Raw genomic sequence first — 24,393 nt, 5'->3', positions numbered from 1 at the left:
CCCAACTTAAACTTTGGTGTTGTTTTAAAATTTCATTTTAGTAACACTCAATATTATAAGGTAACTTGGTACTAGTTTCTGTTGTATGATCCATCTGAAGTTGTAAAGCTAGTTGCTTTTTTGACTTTTGGTGACAAACAGGTATTTGTATATAAGTTACCATAGCAGTGTTAGGTAATTATAATCTGTCCTTTTTAACTCATTAATCTTTCAGTAAAATGTTAAATAAGCATAATTTCCGAGTTAAAATTAGAATAAAAATGGTCTTTTATTTTGATTACGTGAATAATCTAGTTTTTATATTGTGCTAAATCCGTGTTTAGAATTATGAAATGAGATAAAATATTTAATCATTTTATCAATATTTTCTTACCTATGCATGCAATTAAATTTATTTATTTATCACATATACTTCAATTTGTGAAATAATGACCACATGCTGTTACTTTGGTCTTCAATGATCTCTAATTTTTAGGGTCACCGTGTCTTGCTTAAATATATTATAACAACAGGTTCAGTGAATATCCTTTATTTTTTGTTTTTATTTTTGAGACAGAATTTAGCTTTTGTTGCCCAGGCTGCAGTGCAATGACACAATCTCAGCTCATTGTAACCTCCATCTCCTGGGTTCAAGCGATTCTCCTGCCTCAGCCTCCCAAGTACCTGGGACTACAGGCATGCACCACCATGCTCGGCTAATTTTTTGTATTTAGTAGAGACGAGGTTTCACCATGTTGGTCAGTCTGGTCTCAAACTCCTGACCTGACCTCAGGTGATCCACCCGCCTTGGCCTCCCAAAGTGCTGGGATTACAGGCATGAGCCACTACACCTGGCCATCTTTTTTTTTTTTTTTTAATTTTTGTTTTGGAAGATCCTGGGATGCATAGACAATGAATATCCTTTTTTGTTTGTTTGTTTGCTTGTTTGTTTGTTTGTTTGTTTGTTTTGAGACAGAGTCTCACTCTGTCACCCAGGCTGGAGTGCAGTAGCACGATCTTGGCTAACTGCAACCTCCACTTCCTGGGTTCAAGTGATTCTCCTGCCTCAGCCTCCTGAGTAGCTGAAATTACAGGAGCCTGCCACCATGCCCAGCTAATTTTTGTATTTTTAGTAGAGACGAAGTTTCACCATGTTGGCCAGGCTGGTCTTGAACTCCTGACCTCAGGTGATCCACCCACCTCTGCCTCCCAAAGTGCTGAGATTACAGGCATGAGCCACCGTGCCCAGCTGTGAAAATCTTTTTTAAGTCAGTAACTTTATTTCTTAGAGCAGTTTTAGGTTCACAGCAAAATTGAGAGGAAGGTATAGAGATTTCTCATATGTTCCATGCCTCCCACACATGCGTAGCCTCCCCTATTATTACTATTTTCCACCAGAGTGGTACATTTGTTACAACGGATGAACTTACATTGACACATTATAATCACTCAAAGTTCATATTTACATCAGGCTTCACTCTTGATGCTGTACATTCTGTGAATTTGGACAAATGTGTAATGATATGTATCTATTACTGTAATATTATTGACAGAACAGTTTCACTGCCCTAAAAATTCTCTATAATATGCCTGTTCATCTCTCACTTTCTCCCTAGCAACTCCTGGCAACCATTGATCTTTACTCTGTTGTCATAATTTTACTTTTTTCAGAAGAGTCATATAGTTGGAGTAATACATTGGGTATCTTTTTGAATAGTTAAAAAAAGCTCCATTGTAATTGAATGTAGTCATTTAAGATGTATGTACTTTGTCCTTTTGTTTTTCCTTTGCTTCTTTATCATTGTAAAGAATGATATATGCTGATGACGTATTCCTTACATACTTAGAAAACATGATTTGTGTAGGTATTTGTCACATAATGGAAAGGGTTGAGGAAAAGGACACCGTGCAGTACCACACAGCACAAACTGGGGCCTCTTGCTCTATGAGGTGGGTCCAGATAGACTCTCCAGCAGTGAAAGGGGACAAGTTCCAGGGGTTGTACTTTATAAAACTGGAATCACAAAGTTTTTCTTACTTACCTTTGGTTAGAAATAAGAGCAGACAGTGAATGCTATAGGTAAATACATAGGTTCCTCACTGATCCTCTTCCTTTGAGGGATGAGTTTGACAACAAGCTATTAAAATGACATGACTCACCTACAACTAGATCCTGTCATGAGGGATGGCAAGAGAGTTTTGCTTTATGTAAGGTGAAAAAGAATTTTTTTCCCTTACTAGGGAGAAGGGCAAACATTGGAACATTCTGGTAGTAAAAGGGCACTGATATGGTTTTCTTTCTATACATTTTCCTGTCATATAGTACTGCCTGGCAGCCTGCCACACCTCCCCAGTGTTTCTTAAGCTTCTCTCTGAATGTGAGGTGTGGTTCGTAGTGGATAAGCTCTTAAAGGAGTGGTATTTCCAGTGGTTTTTCTGTGGGAGGTAAAATGGCAGGTGAATTTGGTCCTTGTTATACGTAGGGCAGAGCAAATAGCTACAACTATGTAAACCACCCAGCACCTTCCCCAAAGAGTAGTAGCCAGAGTAACACATTGATCTCTTTTGATCTCTCTTCCACTAGCAGCTGGAAAGTCTTTGCAAGGATTCCTGTTTCTGATCGGATTCCTGTGTTTTGCTGGCTTCTGGTGATAGGGTGTTTTATCCTAAACTGAACAGTTTGAACTGAAGAGCTAGAGAGGCTGTGTTGTGTTACAACAAAATAAGTACAGTAGTTTCCCCTTAACTGTAGGAGATACATTTCAACGCCCCCAGTGGATGCATGGAACTACGAATAGTACTGAATCACAAACTGTTTTTTCCTACACATATGTACCTAGGATAAACTTTAATTTATAAATTAAAATAAATCTGATGTTGTCTGCAGATAGAGTGTGAAAATTGAATTGTGTCATCAGCAGAAATGATTGCTTGCTTGTTGGTGGGGAAAAACTCTCCACACATTTGGTCACAGAAGCCTTCTCTGTTGATGATTGTTGCTGTGGCGTGACAGCAGACAAAACCATGTCAAGTATGTCTTTCTGCACATATAGTGGATAAGGGGTACTACTGTATACTCTGTTTTAACTGCCCCTCATGTTTTGGTCCAGAAATCATGCTCTTTGACACTGTTGACTCATCACACCTGTTCCGCTAACAATAACATTTTTACTCAGTCTCATAGGGTTTGACTAGGATGACTTGTATACTGCAGTTTACTTGTAGATACCAAATTTTGATAAATTTATTCTTTGCTTTTAATAAATATAAAGGGAAGTAACAGTTCTTAATGCATTAATTACCTACCAATAGGTATAATTAATGTTAATTCTAATAAGGTCCCAGGTATGCTCCCAAAGGAATTCTTTGTAACAAAGCATCAGTCATGTGCTTTACAAAAACAAACCAAACCCAAACAACACAACAACAACAGGATCTAAAGCATACACACAAGTGTGCACAATTTTTTTAATGAAGGTAGAGTCTTGCTATGTTTCCCAAGCTGGTCTCAAACTTCTGGGTTCCTCAAGTGATCCTCCTGCCTCAGCCTCCCAAGTAGTTTTGATTACAGGCATGCATCACTGTGCATGTTTTTGCTTTTAATATTCTGTATATTTATGATTGATTTAAAATGCATTTTGCCTTTTTCTTTAATAGATGTTGGAAGTTCTGATGAATCTGCAGTCAGATAGGATTTTATAGATTTAAAAATTATGTTAACTAAGGAAATATAGATGGAAGAAACTAGTATCTGTTGAGTGTCATAGTCTGGGCTGGACATCCTGTTATGGTCTATGCATTTATCATCTCATAAAGCCATCACAACATCTGTGTTTCTATAAGCTACTGTTTATTAAATAAACAACTATGGATTAGAGCAGTTGATTGATTGCCTCATGATCCCATAGTTAACAAAGTTGCTGGCCCACTTTGATCATCAGCCTGCCTGCCTTCCAAATCCCTTCTCTTGCTCCTCAGCATAGATCGATAGACGTCTGTGTAGCCCTTGGATCAAGGTATACGTCTGAATCAGATTAATCAGATTCATTAATTTAATGTCTAAATTAATGAGAGTTTAAATACCTTCAACTCTCATTTAAGGTTATCATTAGAATGTGGTTAATCCAAGAGTTTGTCCTGATAAATTTGACAATTTCAGTGGTAACCAGTATCTTATTTTTACCATCAAAGGCTTTAGGGCAGATCTTACTTAGCTATGGCCATAGGACTGTAAGTTTTACAAAATCAAATTTAGGCAAGCCTTAGAAATTATTTGATTTCCTGGTTTTGTTTTCCGTTTAGGCTAGTATTTTTGCTTACTTCCATAATACTTTTTTTAGTCTTGTTTCTTTTTCCATGAATTTTTCATAATCTTGTATTGATTTTTTAAAACTTTCTTCTCTGCTTTTTTTGGTGTTTCTTTTATTCTATTTTTTTTTCAAATTCTGCTATGTATTCCCAGTTTTCCTATAGACAGAATCAAAAGCACATAGAATTACAGAATTTTAAGGAATCTTAGAATGAATTAAAATACCTTGTAGTATTTTCACGTGTGTTGAATATTCTGGTGAAGTGATTCTTTAGATAGAGAACTTGAGAATCAAAAAGATTAGGATTTTTTTTTTAGACATAGAAATTGGCAGAAATGAGATTTGTACTCATTTTAAAGCCCAGTACTCTTCCTTCTTTTTATATCCCTGTCTCTTATACACATCTAGATGTGTATAAGAGACAGCTTGCACCCAGTGGATAGAATGAAGGTGGAATTAGCTAGTGAACCCAATGAAAGTGGGTAAGAATGGAATGAGCAGAGGAAGGCCAAGTTTGAAGAGAAACACTTATCAATAAATTATAAAGATGACAGACACATAAGATATTGGGAATTATCTACAAAGGCATATTAAAATAGAAGATTCAAAGGAGCTCTAAAAAATTTGCTGCTTTTTTTTATTTATCAAGGACTGACAAACTTGGAAGATTTTTACTGAAAGATGCTAAAACATTTTGAGACACTGCGAGGAGTGTCTACAGCAGATAGAAATGTGGTATCATCTACTTCCATCCTGACTTACAGAGGGGTGCCTTAGAGCCCCTGGAATACTAAGGGACTGGAGACTGCTGAACTACACAGATCTGTGGCCCATGACAGGTGTTCTCCTCACCTCTGCCTCTTTTCCCAATTCACTGATGTCCTTCCCACATCCAAGTAGGCTGGGTCAGGGGCATGATTGGCTGGCAAATCATTCATTGAGTTCAGTTGGGACTTTGGTAGTATGTCTGTGCTGGGGGCAGGTGATGGAGATTCCAGTTAGCTTGTTTTTCAGGAGCTGGGATATAGAGGGCTCCTACCCTTGGTCATTTGAGGCCTTCCTTTCAGGAATCTGTGCTTTCATAGACTGAAGATTTGAAGATTGGAGACTTCTTTGGAGCCTTGCAGAAGTGGAATCTGGAAGCGGGAGCCCATAGGAAGACAGATATTTAGATAGTACTTAGAGAAGTAGAGGTACAACTACCAGGACTCTGTTTTTCCTGCAGTCTCTCTCCTTGGATGTCTGAGTGCCTATGAAAATCTTTAAGGGCTTGCTAGTTTATGTGGATCTGAATAAGGCAAGACCTATAGAGTGGAAATAATGGAATTTTATTATTGTTAATGTTTTAATCTTTCTGGGCAAAGTATTCTCAGTAAGAACATACACCTTCGTTGTTTGGTTTTTGTACATTTAGCTTTCATACATTTCAAATATTGCAAGAGAGTCCCTGTACTGATTTAGGGCAAAGGAAAGCAATAGGACCTTCCTAAGTGGTTTCCTTGCTGAGAACTCAAGACTGCCGTTTTGAAGTGATGCAGATTAGTCTTTTAACCAGAGGTAGATCATGGACAAGAGACAGTGGATCTCTCTACCTTGTTTTAGGTCATCGATTTTCTTCCAGATTAGGTAACAAAATGTATGTCATCCATTAATTGAATTTTAAGTTCAGCTTCAGGAGAGATAATTTGTGAGGGTAAATTATTGTCAGGCTCTGCCAACATATTGACTGTCACTATTTGTTATAAAGCTCAAGGTCAGTTTTCATTGAATATTTTATAGATTTAGACAGGTGGAAGCAGAAATAGGTAACTAAAATCTTTTACTACAGAGGACGTATTTTAATTATATCAAGAATCATTATTTAATATGTAGATCACTGACCTTTCCCCAGGTTATGGTTTCCTTTTTTGAGGGGGAAGCTGGATATAAACTGGCGTTTAAAAAAATTGTAAAGAAATCAACTTGCTCATTTTCATTGTACATTTTTGCTCTCAAGCATTTTCCGTGATCTGTGTGTGGATTCATTGCCTGCATCGGATGATGAAGACTTGAGTGTTGCTACTAAGGTAAAGTAGTCTCTTGTAAAATTATTTTTCACTCTGAATCCAGTTTTGCATAGTATTTACTTTTAAAACTTAGCAGTGGTATACCTATCATAGTTTTATGGTGGTAATGGAAAGTTGGTCAGAGAAAAACATACATGTAGCTAGTTGATTCAAAACATTTGTTTAACTTTGGTAACTAACAAAGATTGATAAGTCCTGTGACAGGGTGTGAGCTGAAAAAAGTGAACCGGAAAGTAAGTAGTGACAGGAAAATCACATTAGGAAATGCTTTCTCCAATAGAGGAAACATGAAATTTGGTTAAGGTTTATTTGGATAAATACAGCACTTTGATTTTTAAATCATATGAGAGTGACTTTCATAATATTTATGCCTGTATAAATCTTCAGTGGATCAAATTATTTGCAGTAATCATGGACTCCCCCAGGACGTTTTAGTTGCAAAATTGTTGAGCACATAGCATAGAGCTTTTTTTTTCTTGGAAACTTACAATTTTGGTTTCATACAGTTTTTAGGAGAGATTGTTTCTCTACTTATATTATTGGTTCTGTAATGAGACTAAAATAGTATTAAAAATTGCAGAAAAAATCACTTGAGTGTGGTGGTGTAGACTTGTGGTCCCTGCTACTTGGAAATTTGAGGCAGGAAGATTCCTTGAGCCCAGGAGTTTGAGAAAAGCCTGGGCAACATAACAAGACTATCTGTCTTAAAAATATAAATTGTGGAAATGTAAAAATTTAAATTTATGCTCTCAGAATTTGTATCGCAAAGGGATTTTTGTGTGTTTTATAAGTTGTCCATGAAGAGTTTATATAAAACACTTCATCTAATTGAATAACATGTATTTTGCTGCAAATAAACAGTTCTAGAAACAGAGACTTGTAATACCAATATGGTAAGACTTTTAACATCATAATTTTGTCATTGTAGTTTATTTAAAATATTTACTTGGCCAGGCGCAGTGGCTCACGCCTGTAAGCCCAGCACTTTGGAAGGCCGAGGTGGGGGATCACCTGAGGTCAGGAGTTCGAGATCAGTCTGGCCAACATGGTGAAAGCTTGTCTCAAAAAAAAAAGAAAAAACACAAAACTTAGCTGGGCATGATGGCACATGCCTGTATTCTCAGCTGCTCAGGAGGCTGAGGAGGGAGAATCGCTTGAACCCAGGAGGCGGAGGTTGCAGCAAGCCAAGATTGCACCATTGCACTCCATCCAGGGTGACATAGCAAGACTACATCTTAAAAAATGAAATAAAATAACCATTCGAAGTCCTTATATCACATTCTGAAATTTTGAGTTTCAGAAGTTTTTATGTTTAGTTGTTTAAGTAATCATTGGAAACTCCTGAATACCATGAGCTACTGGAGGTCAGTAAACATATTTACATGTATCCTGGAGTACGTAGAATACAGTCTTCCATGTAAGAAGCATTTTAATTGTTGTTTTTTGAGATGGGGATTCACTCTGTAACCCAGGCTGGAGTGCGGTGGTAAGATCTTGGCTCACTCCAATCTCCATTTCCTGGGCTCAGGTGATCCTCACACCTCAGCCACCCAAGTAGTTGGGACTATAGACCTGTGTCACCATGCTTGGCTGATTTTTGTAGTTTTTGTAGAGACAGGATTTTGCCTTGTTGCCCAGGCTGATCTTTAACTGTTGGGCTCAAGTGTTCTGTCTGCGTCAGTCTCTCAAAGTGCTGGGGTTACTGGCATGAGACATTCAGCCTTAATAGTTGCTTAATCTGAATAGACAAATGAATTTTTATGTAGTGCAAGATTATAAGTAATATAATATACCTCATGTATCTAATGATTAAACTTTTAAAATATTGCTTACATTTGCATTATTTTTTAATATTTAAGAATGTTTAAGTTTTGATGTGTTATGTTGAGAAATTATGCCATAAATAAAAAGGAAATAAATTAGAAATAGGTCATCAGTAGCAATGAGAATTACAATGTATTTTCAAGTGTCATTCAACTGGAATCTTAACATTGTGATTTTAGATTAACATTTCTTGTGCTTTTTATTAGCCCCAGCTCATGTTCTTTGAAATTTACCTTTTCAAGCCATACATGACTCTTTAGAATTCTGGTGGCCAATTGTTTTTCTAGGTGGAAAGTTGAAAGTTCCAGGTTTCTCTCTTTGTTATAATAATGTTCTTTCAGGTAGTGGTAGATGACCATATTTAAGTAATTGAATGTCTTAGAGTAATAAACTCTATCACAGAAGTACTTACAAAAAACTAATTGTAGCATAAATATTAATTAGTATTATTAGGGATATGAAAGACCAAAAGCCTCTGTTATAGATCTGTTTCTCCATTTACTTTATTGTACTTCATGTTGTTTATTTTCTTTCTTGGCTTAAGCTCATGTTTCATTGACCAGTTAGGCTTGTTTTTTGTTTGTGTCTCCCTTCGTTCTCACATTTTAAGTTGAAATTTTTGTGGAGTCAGGGTCTTGTTCTGTTGCCCAGGACGGAGTGTAGTGGCATGATCTTGGCTCACTACAGTCTCCGCCTCTAAAGCTCAAGTGATCCTCCCACATCAACCTCCCGAGCAGCTGGGATACAAGCACACACCATAAAGCCTGACTCCTTTTTGTATTTTTGTGTAGAGATGTGTTCTCATTATGTTGCCCAGGCTGGTCTCAAACTCCTGAACTCAAGCAATCCACCCACCTTGGCCTGGCAAAGGGCTGGGATTACAGGTGTGAGCCACCATGCCTGGGCAATATTGAGGTTTATTTAAAGGAATTGATTAAATAAACCTGGCAAAGGGCTGGGTGTGGTGGTGTACAGTGGTTATCTCAACACTTTGGGAGCCAGAAGTAGAAGGTTTCCTTGAGCCTAGGAGTTTGAGACCAGCCTGGGCAATATAATGAGGCTTTGCCTCTACAAAAATAACAATAAAAACGTTAGCCTGACATGGTGGTATGCACCTGTAGTTCTAGCTGTTCGGGAAGTTGAGGTAGGAAGATTGCTTGAAGTCAGGAGGTTGAAACTGTAGTGAGCCATAATCATACCACTGCGTTCTAGCTCTGGTTTGACAGAGTGAGACCCAGTTTCATAAAAAGAGATTGATAAGAAACTCTTGATGCAACTTATTATAATTTTTAAAATGGAAACTTTTTCTTGATATTACCTTAGCAGTGTGTCCCCGAGAAAGTGTCAGAGCCTTTACCTGGACTTTCCCGTGAAAAGGGAAACAGAATAGTCAATGCAAAAGGAGAACGTGAGATTCGTATTTTGTTTAAAAAGTCATTTGATGGAATGTTTCTTTTAAAATATAAGCACTAATATAGTCGAATAGCTAAAGAAAATGTCCCGTTAACTGTATAATAAGTAAAGGAGAAGTAAAATGGTGATAAGTTGTGTCTCTAACCAAGGGTCAGCAGTTGATTCTATTGGGAGTACCACTAAAGGAGCTGAGTTACGAGCTCCATTTGAAGACACTCTAAGACCTGAGGCAAGTCAGGAAAGAGGGAATGGAAATGAATAAAAGAGAAAGAATGAGGAGGGCAGAGTGTACATGGAATTAAAAAAAAAAATGCGGGTGTATGTAATGGAGGGTAGTAAACTCAAATTGTTCTGTAGAAGAAGGAAGAACATGGTGTTCGAAATAGGAAAGAAGATAAAGTGAGCTTCCAGTACCAAAATGTGTCAGAGAATTAGAGTAACATTTTCCTACTCTTGCTGTCATCCTCACTACTGGGAAGGCATTAAGGATTGAGGTACTTTACTACACAGACCTGTGTTTTATCTACCATAGATGAGCATCACCAAAAGTGGTCAGCCATGTATGGCTATAATTTAGTTTTATAGAAAATGTTGTAACCTCATGGGATAGTATCATATAGGTCAAATTAACATAATTGAAAAGAAGAGTGTTGGGTGATTTATGGAGAAGAAATTAATTAGAGAAGGTATTGCCTGATTAAAAGTTCATTAGGAACACTATGGCTTATAATGTAGTATTAAATTCAGGGACATAATAGGGAAGAAATTGAGGCTAGGCCAAAAAGGGCAACTAGGGTAAACAAATATGGAAGCGTATCAGTGTAGAACAGGGCATTCAAATTCTCATGAATTAGTTGAGGAGCTTCTGCAAAATGCACATTCTGATCGATTCTGCCTTTCTCATGAATACTCAGGTGATGTTGGTGCTGGTCCTTGGACATAGCTCTGAATAGCAAGGGAATAGCCTTCCTTTAGCGAAATCTGGAAAAAGAACCATTGGACAGCAATTTTTAAAACAGCAGAATCAAGGGAAAGCATTAATTTCCTTTTATTTCTGAGCGTGATTCTAGCCATAGGGGAAGGAGAATGAGATGAAAAGAGAGATTACAGGTGTATACTATTGCTGAATACAGATGTAAACAGTGGTCACAATTATCCATAAAAAGCAGTTAGGAAGGGAAGCACGACAGATCTAAAAATCACTTTTTCAAAGGAAGAGGGATTGTGAAAGGACAAGGAGGGAGGAAAGAAAGACATTTGCTGGGGTCTTGGGAGTTAAAGCTAAGTAAACTTGAGACAACTCACTTCCAGTTGCTTCAGCATATACCCAGTCTCACAAAAGAGGTTATTGCCGTGGGGAGTACTGGAGGCAGGAGGGAGTGCTGGAATTGGGGTAAACCACAGCAGCTCATCTCACTTCGTAACTGTCAGGTCTCAGAGAGAGACGTCTCATTGACATGAGTGAATAAGATGTGATTAAGTTGCATATAGATACTTCGGCTAATTTTTTTTCGAAACAGTCAGTTCTTTGATATGATAGGTGTTTTATAAAAATCCTTTACAGTGTAAGATGATATACCAAACTTAGCTAATTTTAGAAGCAATAATATTGTAAAATTCATTCTGTGAATACCAAAATTGTCATTTTCAATAAATATTACACTAATTTTGTAGTATGAAAGTGTATTCATATCCAGCAAGTCTGTGGTAATTCAATGTTTTCTTTTTTGATAAATGTTTTGATATTGGAAGCTTATTCTACACGGTTTGTTTGGTGTGTTTTTTGGACTGCCTTGCATGAGTGGATCAAGGAGCTCTAATTTAAGGCCAAACGAGGAGATAGGAGAAACGTAGGTGCTACAATAGCCCATGCGGTCATGGGAAAAATGAGTATTTTGATTAGCTGTCATTTCATAAGTGTGTATCCTAGCTGATCAATTTAGAACACTCTCTTTAATGAGAGGTGAATTGCACATTCATCCGAACTGTCATCTCAACTGTGTATTCCTCAGTGACAGGACAGGGGAATTTGTTTGTGGTGTGCTGGCAGCCATGCCTCTGATGTGTTGAGTGAAAATACTCTGTACACTCACCATCAGCTTTGACATTGATTCCCTCAGGTTTGATTTGGTCCTCTGTTTAATGGTCTGTTTTCTCCTCATTAGCCCACGTGTTCACGGTGCTATCCATGGTTTTCTATTTTATGTATAGGCATTAGAAACATAATCTCACTATTGAAATGTAAACTGTGTTTTAGGAATCCTATATTCCTATTTTCCTCATATTTCTGTCATGTTGCTGTCCTAGGCAATGAAAAGATGTCAAGAAGAACCTCAAAACCTTAAGTAAGTATTTTTATAGCCAGGCATGAAAACTCAGCTTGATAGTAACACTGCATGAATGTTTGGTTGGCCCTGTCATACTCATACTTACATGTAATTGATGACATATCCCCTTTGCTTTGTAGAGCCTCCTGCAAAACATCCTTCCTTGAAGGTAATTAATTATGCATATTTTTGAAGCACTAACTCCATATTGTATAAAATATATATGATTTATGAATCATTTTCTTTTAAAACCTATTCAGCCTAGCACTAAAATGGAAGATCCTGCTGTGAAAGGAGCAGTACAAAGAAAGAATGTTCAGATATTGAGAGCAGGTACGTTTTCAATACAAATGGAATGCTGGAAATAAGTACCTCAAATGATTGAAAAGTACTCACATTATTCTTAACCCCTAATTCATTAACATAAATGTTATTGTTGGTATCTGTATTTGAATAAAAATAAATTTAGAAGCATAAAAAATATTTTTAAAAATGTAAGCTTTAACTCAGATGTTTCTGTTTTAAGTTTTGAATAGCATAAAGTTTTCAATATAAAATTTTTATACTTGTCAGGGATTCAAAGCAGTGAATTTTGAGACTCTAGGATATTTCCAGTGAGTTATGTGCTAGTTGGAGTTCTGATCTTTACCTAGAGGAAAGCTTTACTTATTAACGTGTCAGTTTCTGTTTTAACTATAGAGACTTGCTGCTAGTGTTATTACACTGATGTTCTGAAGCCAATCAGATGTTCCAATGAGCAGACTGTGTGTGTATGTGTATGTATAGGTGTGTGTATGTGTGTGTTTGTGGCATCTTTGATTATTAAAAATCAGGGAAGTATTTATTCATTTATAACTGGTAGAGTCTTTTAAAAGGGTTATTTTGAGACTTTTTGGTGTTAAGGTTTTTGAAACATGATTGCATAGAGGCTACCGGCATCATAAATCGATTGTTTTTCATTTCAGTGCCCTTTTGAAATCTTTAACTATATTGTGATGCTCAGAAATAATATGCAGAATTTTTTATTTCTGTCCTAAAATGGTATGTTAGTGGGTTATACACTTTACATACCTTTCTGCCACTTTCTTTGGTGTATTTTGTATTATATTTTCCAGATGCATCCACATTGATATGATTATCTCTGGTTTAATTCATTTTACACTTTTCATTGTATTCCCTTAAACCACTTTACCACATTTAGTTAGACTCTCCTGTTGCTGATCAATGAAGAAAGAAAGAAAAATAAAAATAATGTCAGATTAAAAAGGCTTTTGTTTAATCAGTTTGTATCTATTAATGTTTACTATACGAGAGTTTAAAGCTGAAAAGTTCAGAGTGCAAGCATGCACCACCATAGTTTATAAATGTCCTTAGAACTATGATTCATGAGCCTTTAGCCTCTGAAGTTAGGACAATTCCTTTCTCTGTAGAAGTTTGCTGTGCTGTTCTCAGAAAAGAAAACTGAAAAGAGCAAATGGCATTGTCTTATTTGACTTCTTGGACATCCTTGAATGAAACCGAAACTCCGGGGATACTCAGATCAAAATTCAGAACTAATGTTTTGAACAATATATATAGTTTGTGAATGTCTAGTCATCATGAGCCCTTGATGGTGAAATGAACTTTCAAGTTTCACTTTTACATTATTTTGCTCTTTTCCTTGACTTGCCTTAAAAGCTTAGATTCAACAGTTTTATTTATACAGAAACCGGGAATAGAACTTGTTAAATACATTTCTGTCCTGTCTCACGGCATTGTGTATGCTTCAGATCTAGTGTGAACTAGACCTATTTTTATATGGGAACAATTAGGTTTTTGTGTGTTTATTTGTGTTTTTGAGACAGTCTTGCTCTATCACCCAGGCTGGAGTGCAGTGGCTCAGTCTTGCCTCATTACAACCTCTGCCTCTTGAGTTCAAGCAATTCTCCTGCCTCAGCCCCCTGAGTAGCTGATACTACATGTACATGCTACAACACTCTGCTAATTTTTCTATTTTTATTAGAGAGAGGATTTCACCATGTTGGCCAGGGTGCTGTCCAACTCCTGACCTCAGGTGACCTGCCCACCTCAGCTTTCCAATGTGCTGGGATTACAGGTGGGAGCCACTGTGCCGGCTATAGATAAGATTTTTTAAGGCTATTATATTTTATGCAAATCTTTGGTCTATATTTAAGGCTTCATATATGAATTCTGAAGGTATTCATGTGTTGAGGGAAGATGAAAGCAGTTTTTAATTTAATATATATTCATTGAAATGTTTTTTGAAGTTTTTGTCTCTAGTACACAGAAACGCAAAATAATGTCTTGGGTATTTAATCTTAATGTGTTTATGCACAAAGTTAGTTATTCAAATATTTTCTTATCTCTGAAGAATCTTAATTATTAAAACATCGTGAAAAACAAAATATATAATAGACATTGTTGAGTGATTCAAAGTAAATTGTAGTAAATAACAAAAGCTCAGAACAAAATGAGAGATTCTAGTTAAGTAAACTTGTCTGAGTTAATAGCAATTACAGGGCTTGTAAAATACATTAGACCATGAGGGAGTAGTGTGTTTGTGGGGTAGATGACAACATGGCACTGCTTCAGGGAAGAAAGAATTTTTACACTTTATTACAATTTGTATTACTATTTACATTCTAATAAATGAAAACTTTATTTTCAGATATTTTAGATTGTATTTCTACTACTTGAACTGTCAATAGTAAGACTTTTCAAAAATTTGGGAAGTTGTGAGTTGATGATAAATATCTATCACCATCAGTGATAAAAAATCAGACAGCGACCACAAACTTTGGACACACGAACTTCATAGTTAAAGAAAGGATTAATCTTGAAGCTGTGTTTCTATCAGGGAATTATACTCTTCATTACCTGTGTGAATCACAGCTATTACAGTAGAAAGAGAGCAAGGAAGGGAAAGAAGCATGGAAAATTTTATTCTAGATTCCCTCGGTTGGCTTCATGCTACCATAGTTCTGACTTGTAAAGTCATTTTGTGGTCAAATGTACTTTGTGTTTACTTCCCTTATGCAGCCTACAGCCAAACATAATGCTTCTTAGCAAGGCATTTGTATTCTTCCTTTAAGGAAAGCAACATATAAATAACAAAGAGAATGAGGAGAAAGAGTAATTTCATTGAGGTTAGTATTTAACATAAATTTGAGTGTGGTACCATGATTATATTTAGAATTTTGGGGCTGGATTGGAAAAATTGGGGGCTGCTGCAGACGTCTACAGATTTCCTAGTCAAGCACAGTGTGGCTTTGATTTATTTTTACATCTCTAATTCTGCAATTATTAGTTACAACTGTATGCAATGTCACTAAAAATACCTTCCCAAACCAAATGTTAAATGATGTCTATGGCTTTCTGTATTATAGTGTTGATTTTTCCAATATTAATGGGAGCCATTGAGCATTTGCCTTGTTGTGTCTCCTCGGCTGTACTCACACATTCCATCACCTTGTCTTAATGGATAGTAATCCACTAGGAGTATGGGTGTTCAGAAGAGCTGTATCATTTAAAGATAACACAGGAGCATCAAATTTAGTTCTGCTAGAACACTCAGTCTATTGATTAACTGCAGAACTATAGGGTCTACTTTACATACAAGTTAAATTCAGTGCCCTTAGTCATATGATCAGGTGAACAGTAATAAATTATGCATTATTTTTTCACTCCTATACTTTTAATTTCTTTTTCCCTTTATGTCTAGAATTAACATTTTGTTGTATAAAACATGATATAATCTTCCAGAGTAGTGATGACAAGCTATAAATCCAAAGTTTCTTAACTATGCAAATGACTTGTTTGCTTCTATTTTCTCATGAGCTTGGTAGATCCAGGAAGCAGAACTTTTAAAACAAAATCCCCAAATGTGGCCGGGCATGGTGGCTTGTGCCCATAACCCCAGCACTTTGGGAGGCCGAGGTGGGCGGATAACCTGAGTTTGGGAGTTTGAGACCATCCTGACCAACATGGAGTAACCCATCTCTACTAAAAATACAAAAGTAGCTGGGCATGATGGCACATGCCTGTAATCCCAGTTACTCGGGAGGCTGAGGCGGGAGAATAGCTTGAACTCGAGAGGCAGAGGTTGCGGTGAGCTGAGATCGCACCATTGCACTTCAGCCTGGGTAGCAAGAGCAAAACTCCATCTCTAACAACAACCACCACCACGACCACCACCACCACAAAACCCAAATGCATTTTCTTGGCACAGTAAAACTGAAACAGAAAAAGTATAAAGTAAATACAAGTAACTGAAACAGTTTATGTGTATTATTTTACTTCTCATTTGATAATTTTTGTAAAGTAATGAGCAGAATGTATTTCTTTGGGGACCCAGATATATATATTTATTCTTTCAATAAAAATTCATTCTTATAATGGCCACTGATACTTATATTCTAAATATTTCTAAAAACATCTCCTCAGACCTGCATCATCTTTGCAATATTGCCTTATATTTTATCTTTGTTCATTTATTTATATGCCTCAGAATTTTATGCTCCTCACAGTATTTAGAGTTAATTATCTCTAATGTAAATAGATCTGTGAACCACTCCTGAATACCTAATGTCCAAGCATATTAAAGGTTTATATAAGGCTTTCAGAAACTGACTTCTGGGTTGGGCACGGTAGCTCATGTCTGTAATCCCAGCACTTTGGGAGGCTGAGGCGGGTGGACGATTTGAGGTCAGGAGTTCGAGACCAGCCTGGCCAACATGGTGAAACCCCATCTCTACTAAAAATACAAAAATTAGCAGGCGGTACTGGTACCCGCCGGTAATCTCAGCTCTTTGGGAAGCTGAGGCAGGAGAATTGCTTGAACCTGGGAGGCCGGGTTGCAGTGAGCCAAGATCATTCCACTGCTCTCCAGTCTGGGAGACAGAGTAAGACCTTGTCTCAAAAAAAGAAAAGAAAAAGAAACTGACCTCTGCCCGAATCTCCATCCGTAGCCCTTTCCCCATCTGCCTTTTTCTCTGGAATTACTGAGCTGCTGGTAATGCCCCTCTCACCATTCCTCTTTTGCAGAGAAATACATATGCTCTTGGAGGCTTCTCTCCCTCTCTTGGTGCTGCCTGGCATGTGCTCACCCTTTCCTGCCCTCTGCCTCACTTAATCTGGCTAACCTTACTCTCTAAGTCTCAGCTCATGCATGATCTTTAGGAAAGCCATCCCTGACAGCTTTTATTTTCCTTCCTTTTACCCCAATGCCTAACACTTAACAGGAACTCAGTAGCTAATTATTTGGCAAGTTAAGACTGTTTATACAGAGATGATTCAGAAGATTGTCTTCTCCAGTCTAGCAGCAAAGGGGATCGACAAAGACATGATGTGCAGTTGAGGTGGTAAAGTGACACTAGAAAAATTGACAAAGTATTAAGGGAGCCCCAAGAAGCAGAAACGTGTGTATGTGGAGAAAGATAGCTAGAATCAAGGAAGACTTCACATAGCATTCTGAGCCTTTTTTTTTTCTTTTCTTTTTCTGTTGCTGGAGACAAGTTCTTACTCTATGCCCCAGGGTGGAGTGCAATGACGTGATCGAGACTCACTGCAACCTCAAACTCCTGGGCTCAAGGGATCTTCTCACCTAAACTTCTTGAGTAGCTGGGACTACAGGCACGTATCACCATGCCTGTCGAATTTTTTGTAGAGTCAAGGTTAGCTATGGTTTCCAGGCTGGTCTTAAACTCTTGGCCTCGAGCAGTTCTCCCATTTTGGCCTTCCAAAGTGCTGGGATTACAGATGTGAGCTATTATGGCCAGCCTACATTCTGAGTCTTAAAAGATGAAAATACATTTTTCAGAATTGTAGAACATTTGCGATGTAAAAAACAGGGTGCACACTAATTACAGTATAAACAACAATAATTTTGCAAATTATTAGTAACTGCCAACTCAATTAGTGTGTTGTTAAAAAGATACTGTTATGAAGTACAGTAAAGTGTTACATTGTATATTTTGACTGTATTTCAAAATTTGTTTTGTTTGCAACAGCTTTGTTTATTTATATTGGGTGGAACAATTTGTAAGTGACCCTGAGATTTTGTATGACTTGAACCTGGTGATACCTAGTGTCTCCCCAAGTGGTTTGTTAAAGTTTTGGATAATTAGAAGTATTTCTTAAATAAGTAAATATTTCAGTAAACATTAAGCTTCATTTAAACTCTCAAAATATAAAATACAAAGAAATTTTATTCTCTATTTGTATAAAGATTATAGTATTTATTTAACTGTTCTTAGTTCATTTGAACTAAACCTATGAATTTTTCAACAGAAGAAGACTTACTAGTGGCTTCAGAGGAAGAGCGAGAAAGGCTTGAAAGAAGTGAAAAGAAGCAACCACAGGTATATAAAAATTTAAGTTTCTTGTCTAATATTGGTTTTTTTTTTTTGCTTTAATAACAACGTGTAGTCCAAATGACATGACCTTTTAGACTATACCTTTAGAATCCAATAGATCATAATTTTAAATTTAATTTTTAAAACATTTAACCACTTATGAAACTTAAGATATTCCTACCATCTGTGGTAACTCATAGCTGTCTTCACCTTTGGAATTGAGGCAAGAAATTTCCAGTATTATCTTGCTCTTTTATTTTTATAACCTTACTCATAATACAGAAGGTAACATGAAATATTGAGTCATATTACTAAGGAATAGAAATTATGAACAATTTAACAATGATGGCCACTGAGTTAAACTAATGTTAAAGGAGTCATCATTGCTAGTGGTTCAAATTTTGCAGTTTCACATTGCTGTTCACCAGTGCCGAGTTTAAAGATTTATTTGTTTTGTGGTTGCCAGTTGATTTCAGTGTTTGTGTTCAGGGAGTGAATGGGGTCATAAAAGTCAACCCAGTTGTCTGTTAAGGGAATTATACCTTGCAGAGTGGGACCGTTGGTGTCAGGGTACAAACAAGAACTTTATTTCAGCATAAATAAATAGTAAATATTACTAAAATATTAAAAATCCATCCGCTATCACTAGCAGAACTTAAAATATATTAGAAGTGGATATAAGTAGAAAATCTATCCAGATACATAACACTATCATAGTTTATCATTTGAATTAGAACTTAAAATTTTGCTTCTCTTTCTTAGTGGTGTTCAGTTTGGCTCTTAATAATTTTGTGTTTGCCTAGTCTCTAATCTTCTAATCTGCAGAAATATAAATGCACTGTAGGGGCTCACCGGTATGCTGAGGTAACATCTTTTTAAGAGAGGAAGCTTTTATAATACCACATATCATCTTTGAATTCATTTCTGGTAGATTTAACACATAATAAGTTTAGTCCAAACAAACACTGAGAGTTTCAGCTTGCCGGTTCATGTTTTTCTCCTATGTTAAGCCAAGGCAAATTATTTTTCACTTTTTAGTTACAATCCCATAATTTAAGAGTAGCAACACATAGATTAAGTTTCACAGTTAAATTTAAATTATTTTCTGCTATTTCTTTGTTTATACTTGATTAAAGCTAATTTTAAAACATGCACTCTGACAGAAAAGACATCTGAGAAACGAAACAAGCAAATTAGTTTTCCACTTGTGCACCTGTGGAAAAAAAATTTCTCAGGAACCAGAACTGGGTAGGAATTGTGATAAAGGGAATATATCTGTATATTCAGGACTTCCTTTAAAATTCATTACAAACAAGTTTAAGCTGAATATTGGTGAAAGTTTTGAAAACTCCCAAATTACTGCTTGCCCTGAGGAAGAGCTCCTACATAGTAACTATAAAGAGGGATGAACTTAAAGGGAGTGCCCTCTAATCTGATGAATCATGTCCCTGATTTTGAGGAGGAGCTGCATCTGGAGGGTCTAACTCTGTAGCATTCCAGGCAGTGCCTGACAGAGGAAGTCCATGTCAAATATCTTTTCATTCCAGTCACACTCCAGGTCCCTGAAATACAGTTACCAGTTATCTTCTAAGCTTCATTTAAATGAAAATAGATCAGACTAAGAAATGATAACAAACCAGACACATAGCTTGTTTCTAACACAGATGAAGAAAATTTTTGTAATGATAAAAATTAAGGAACCCAGTAATTATGATTGAAAGAAAGAGATTAAGAGTTTAACATGCAAATGGCAAAAAATAGAAAGCCAAATACCAGTAATTGGAAATTAGACATTAGGCATTGGCCTCAGTCTAGAGATCTTGAAAGTCTTTTTGATTTGTGGTTTACCCACCCCAAAGCAATGAAGCATATGATTCAGATAGAAAGCCACAGTAAATCTGCTGTTACAGATACGTATAAAAACAGAAAACCAATACAGTGCTTGTTCCAGAAGCCACTATATGACAATCCCAGTGCTAATAACTACAAAAGCGTGAATCTTGAATTATAAAATGTGAGTTATTCTCTACCACATAGTGAGAGAACATAAAAAGTATAGCTAGAAGACGTACAGCAAAGATATTCCAAGGTTTAAGAATGAGGTAGGCATGTTACAAGTTGAGTTCCTGACTTTGGAGAAAGAGACAGTTCAACTTCAGAAATACAGAAGTTCACTTGCTGCTTCTGTTTTTTCTCTTTATCAATTATTTGATGTAGTCAAATTTTCTATTCAAGAAAATCTCATGTGTACAGTTATGGGGGTTATCTAAATGTGTAATTATGTGTCAAAGTAGATTAGTTCTGCTATCTAAATAATGGTTCTGGAGAATGTTCTCGTAATGTTTGTTCATTAATCAACCTAAGTCTCACTATCAGTCTTCCAAGTGGCATATGGGCTGGGAAACTAATTCAGCCATGTACCATGTGACCTTCTGAACCAGATAAAGAAAGAAATTGCTGAAGAAACAAGGTCTAGATTCTAGATTATTTTTTTTCTGTGTTCATTTAGAGATGAATTACATTATTTAATGATAGAATGAGAATACAATGGGAGGGAAGCAATGACTGAGAAGAGCCACAAAAACACATCTAGCCTTGAGAGTTGCAACGAATATTCCCAGCCAAAGGAGTCTGTTTAATGTGTTTTCATGCATGCAAGTTTATCTGCTTAGCTCAAACTGTTTGAACTTACAGTCCCATCATGGTTATTTCAAATATTTTTGAAAACAAATATATATTTCCACATACTTTAAAACATTACCACTCTCTAATATTGCTGTTGAATCAGACCTTTATATTATGTTGTTTAATAAAATATGGTAAGTTTTGACATGTATGATTTTTATCATATAAGAAGCATAACTTCTCAACCCAAAATTTAGCATTTGCCTCTTTAGTAGAAAGTTGAGTTCTGTAGATTGTGTTCTAAAGATGGACAACAATCTGGAGTTTTACTTCTTTCAAAGTAAAGCAGATGAGGCCTTTTTCCACCCTCTGGGGCATTAAATTGCTTTGCTTCAGTTAGACTTTTAATATATCTAATTTGATAAATTTATCTGGTAATTTATGTAATTCAGGAATATGAAATTGTATCATATTATTTGGTGCCATGAAATGCTAGGGAATGCCACCTTAGGAGCTTTGTATGAAACACTGAATATGTCTTGATTGGTTTGACTCCCATTAGCAGTAGATAATGGGGCTAAAGTAGGTAACTGTACCATATGTTTTCCACCTATAAACTTTTGTGGTAATTGAATGTGAAATCTGGGAAGCATCTTGTTTTCCAGAATTCTGCACTAGAAGGTCAGCAATTTCACTCTGCTTTTTGTGTTGTGGCAAACTTTTGTTCCCATAGTTCAGAGAGCACCTTTACTTTTTTGATATCCCAGGATTCAAATGAAAAAACAAAAGAGAGAGGAAAGGCAGTGGGGAAAAGAATAGCTTAGTGCAGAAAAGGGAAAGCTTCTTTAAGCTTCTTTACTGTTCCCGAAGCCCTACAAGGTCACATCCTCTTAATCTGGCTATTTCATGTAAAATCCAGGTGGTAAAGACAGAAGACATATGTTATGTCTGTGTCTTTTTATTTCTCTGTTTCTGCCAGTCAGATAGCATAAAAATTTATATCGGCTAGCAAAGAGTGGATGGGAATAAAAGCACGAAGTGGAGAAGGGCCCTTGTTGAAATTTTGGAAAATTCTTCTATTCACTCAAACAGAAATGAGCAGACTTTACAAAAATATTTCAATGATGAAATAAGAATATCTTACAATTTTAATAGTTACGTATAATGATAAAATTAAATTAAGCCCAAAATATTTTTATGATTAAAATGGTGACAACCTGAATCAAGTGAAAAAATCAGGGAAAAAGGTTTTTCTACTGAATAAAATATTTATTATTTTATTAAAGGTCAAAGAAGGAAATAATACAAACAAAAGTGAAAAAATACAACTATCAGAAAGTCTATGTGATTGCACATCTGCTGCTGCTGCTGGCAGATTAACCCAACAAAGAAAGACTGGGAAAACATACCCTCAGCAGTTTCCCAAGGAGGTGAAGGAAGAGCATGATAAGTAAGCCTGTAGCGGTGGTTTTGTTTTTTGGTTTTTTTTTTTTTGAGATGGAGTTTCTCTCTTGTTGCCCAAGCTGGAGTGGAATGGTGTGATCTTGGCTCACCGCAACCTCTGCCTCCTGGATTCAAGCAATTCTCCTGCCTCAGCCTCCATAGTAGCTGGGATTACAGGCATGTGCCACCGTGCCCAGCTAATTTTTTGTATTTTTAGTAGACATGGGGTTTCACCATGTTAGCCAGGCTGGTGTCGAATTCCTGACCTCAGGTGTTCTGCCCACCTCGGCTTCCCAAAATGCTGGGTTTACAGGAGTGAGCCACCGTGCCTGGCTGCCTATAGCAGTATTTAACAGGAGGTAATTGTCATTGTGCTATAAAGTAATTCAAAATTAGACTAATATTCTTTATGATTAACAAGTTTTATACTTTTACCAGGGATATTTAGCCCTGTCTGGTAATCAGAAAAATGCAAATTAACATAAAATAAGATATATTTTTAAAAGTCATGCTGATATTTAAAAAGTAATTACTAGTGTTGGCAAATGTGAGGAAAAAGGCATTCTCACACACTGTTGGTATATGAAATTATTAAATTATTTCTGAAGGGTGACTTAGTGCTGTGTATCAAAATTTCAAATAACCTGACATCCCTTTAACTCGACAACTTCACTTCTGGAACTAGATTTCACAGGAAAACATAACTTGTATAAACATATACACATTTATTAAGGACATTAATTATATATTACACATAATGAACAGTAGGCCAATAAATATATAAAATATATGTAATAGCAAGGTGAATTGAAAGTATTAAGAAAGAAATATAAAAAGTATGGATATGTTAGACTCTTTAGCCTAGTTTTGGATTACAGTAATCTGCAGATAGTTTGTGTGAAAGACATCTGAAGGTGCCATCTTATACCGTCAGTCATTTGGAGAGATACCTGCAATATTTCATAAAGATGAAACTTTATTTCTAGTGAACTTAGACACTTGTCAATAAATAGTAACTTTAAAAAATTAGTTAATTGTCAATGATCTTTTTAAATTAGGGAGTAATTATGACTGTGTGATTTAAAAAGGTAATTTTGAACATGTAACTTTACTGAATAATCTCCAGTATCCTTTTTTATAAAATATACTAGAGGGACTAGGAACACAAACTTTAGCAGAATATTCTTTCCTTACTACTTTTCAAGTATATGCATTCTTTTGAAGATGTTGAAGTGAGAAATTAAATATCTGAGAGCTGCAAAGGAAAAATAATCCAGAACATAGAAATTTTGTTAGGATAGTAGCATATGAAGAGGTAGATCAGAAGATGAACTTTTTATTTTTTAACAAAATGAATTTTAAGATAAATGTCTTTATCTGCAGACGCACCTTAAAACAAGAAAATGAAGAAAAAACAAATGTTAATATGCTGTACAAAGAAAAATAGAGAAGAGTTAGAAAGGAAAGAGAAACAATGTAAGAAAGAAGTTGAAGCAAACAACTTGAACCGACTGTTCAGTCACTAGAGATGAAACCGAAGACTGTAAGAAATACTCCAAATCAGGTAAATCGATCTTTGGTAAAAATTCTATATTTTAAGCATTATTTATCAATTTTACTTATAATATCCACTTGATTTAATATATACTATAATAGGTCTAAAACAAATCAGAAATGTTATCTCACTTTTAAAAATGAATGATGACTTTTACAGGTACAATTATTAATATTTATTATAAATCTTGGCATCCACATAGAATACTATTTTATTACAAAGAGCTTTTGAAAACAATTATATACCATAATATACACTTAGTGATAATGTATTGATAAAAATTTTGTTCCCAGTAAAATTGTTCCTTTTTCTTTCCCTTATTTCATACTGATTACCTAATATTATAAAGAAGAAACAAATTATTGCAGTCACAAATAATCTCATAATATTCTAAGAAGAGTTCTATAAATTTTATTTACTATTGGTGTTTTGAAATAAAAGTTTTGTATTGATATATTTACATCACAGAAGTAACTGTGATCTGTTGGAGAACTAGAA

At 35.9% G+C, this 24,393-nt stretch overlaps 1 pseudogene across 1 annotated transcript in view; it reads left to right on the top strand.

Annotated features, from left to right (window-relative positions):
* Positions 1-24,393, top strand: part of LOC105551098 — a 44,309-nt pseudogene that overhangs the window by 17,370 nt on the left and 2,546 nt on the right. The window contains exons 7-15 of the transcript XR_001007819.1: positions 3,637-3,662; positions 5,911-5,915; positions 6,286-6,355; positions 9,503-9,587; positions 12,060-12,088; positions 12,180-12,252; positions 18,208-18,278; positions 22,184-22,347; positions 23,724-23,904. The product of XR_001007819.1 is annotated as an ankyrin repeat domain-containing protein 20A2-like (transcript). The remainder of the gene's footprint in view (positions 1-3,636; positions 3,663-5,910; positions 5,916-6,285; positions 6,356-9,502; positions 9,588-12,059; positions 12,089-12,179; positions 12,253-18,207; positions 18,279-22,183; positions 22,348-23,723; positions 23,905-24,393) is intronic.

This window comes from Mandrillus leucophaeus, unplaced genomic scaffold (genome assembly GCF_000951045.1).
Source record: "Mandrillus leucophaeus isolate KB7577 unplaced genomic scaffold, Mleu.le_1.0 Scaffold507, whole genome shotgun sequence".
Lineage (NCBI taxonomy): Eukaryota > Metazoa > Chordata > Mammalia > Primates > Cercopithecidae > Mandrillus > Mandrillus leucophaeus.
This window is presented reverse-complemented; position numbering and strand designations above follow the sequence as displayed.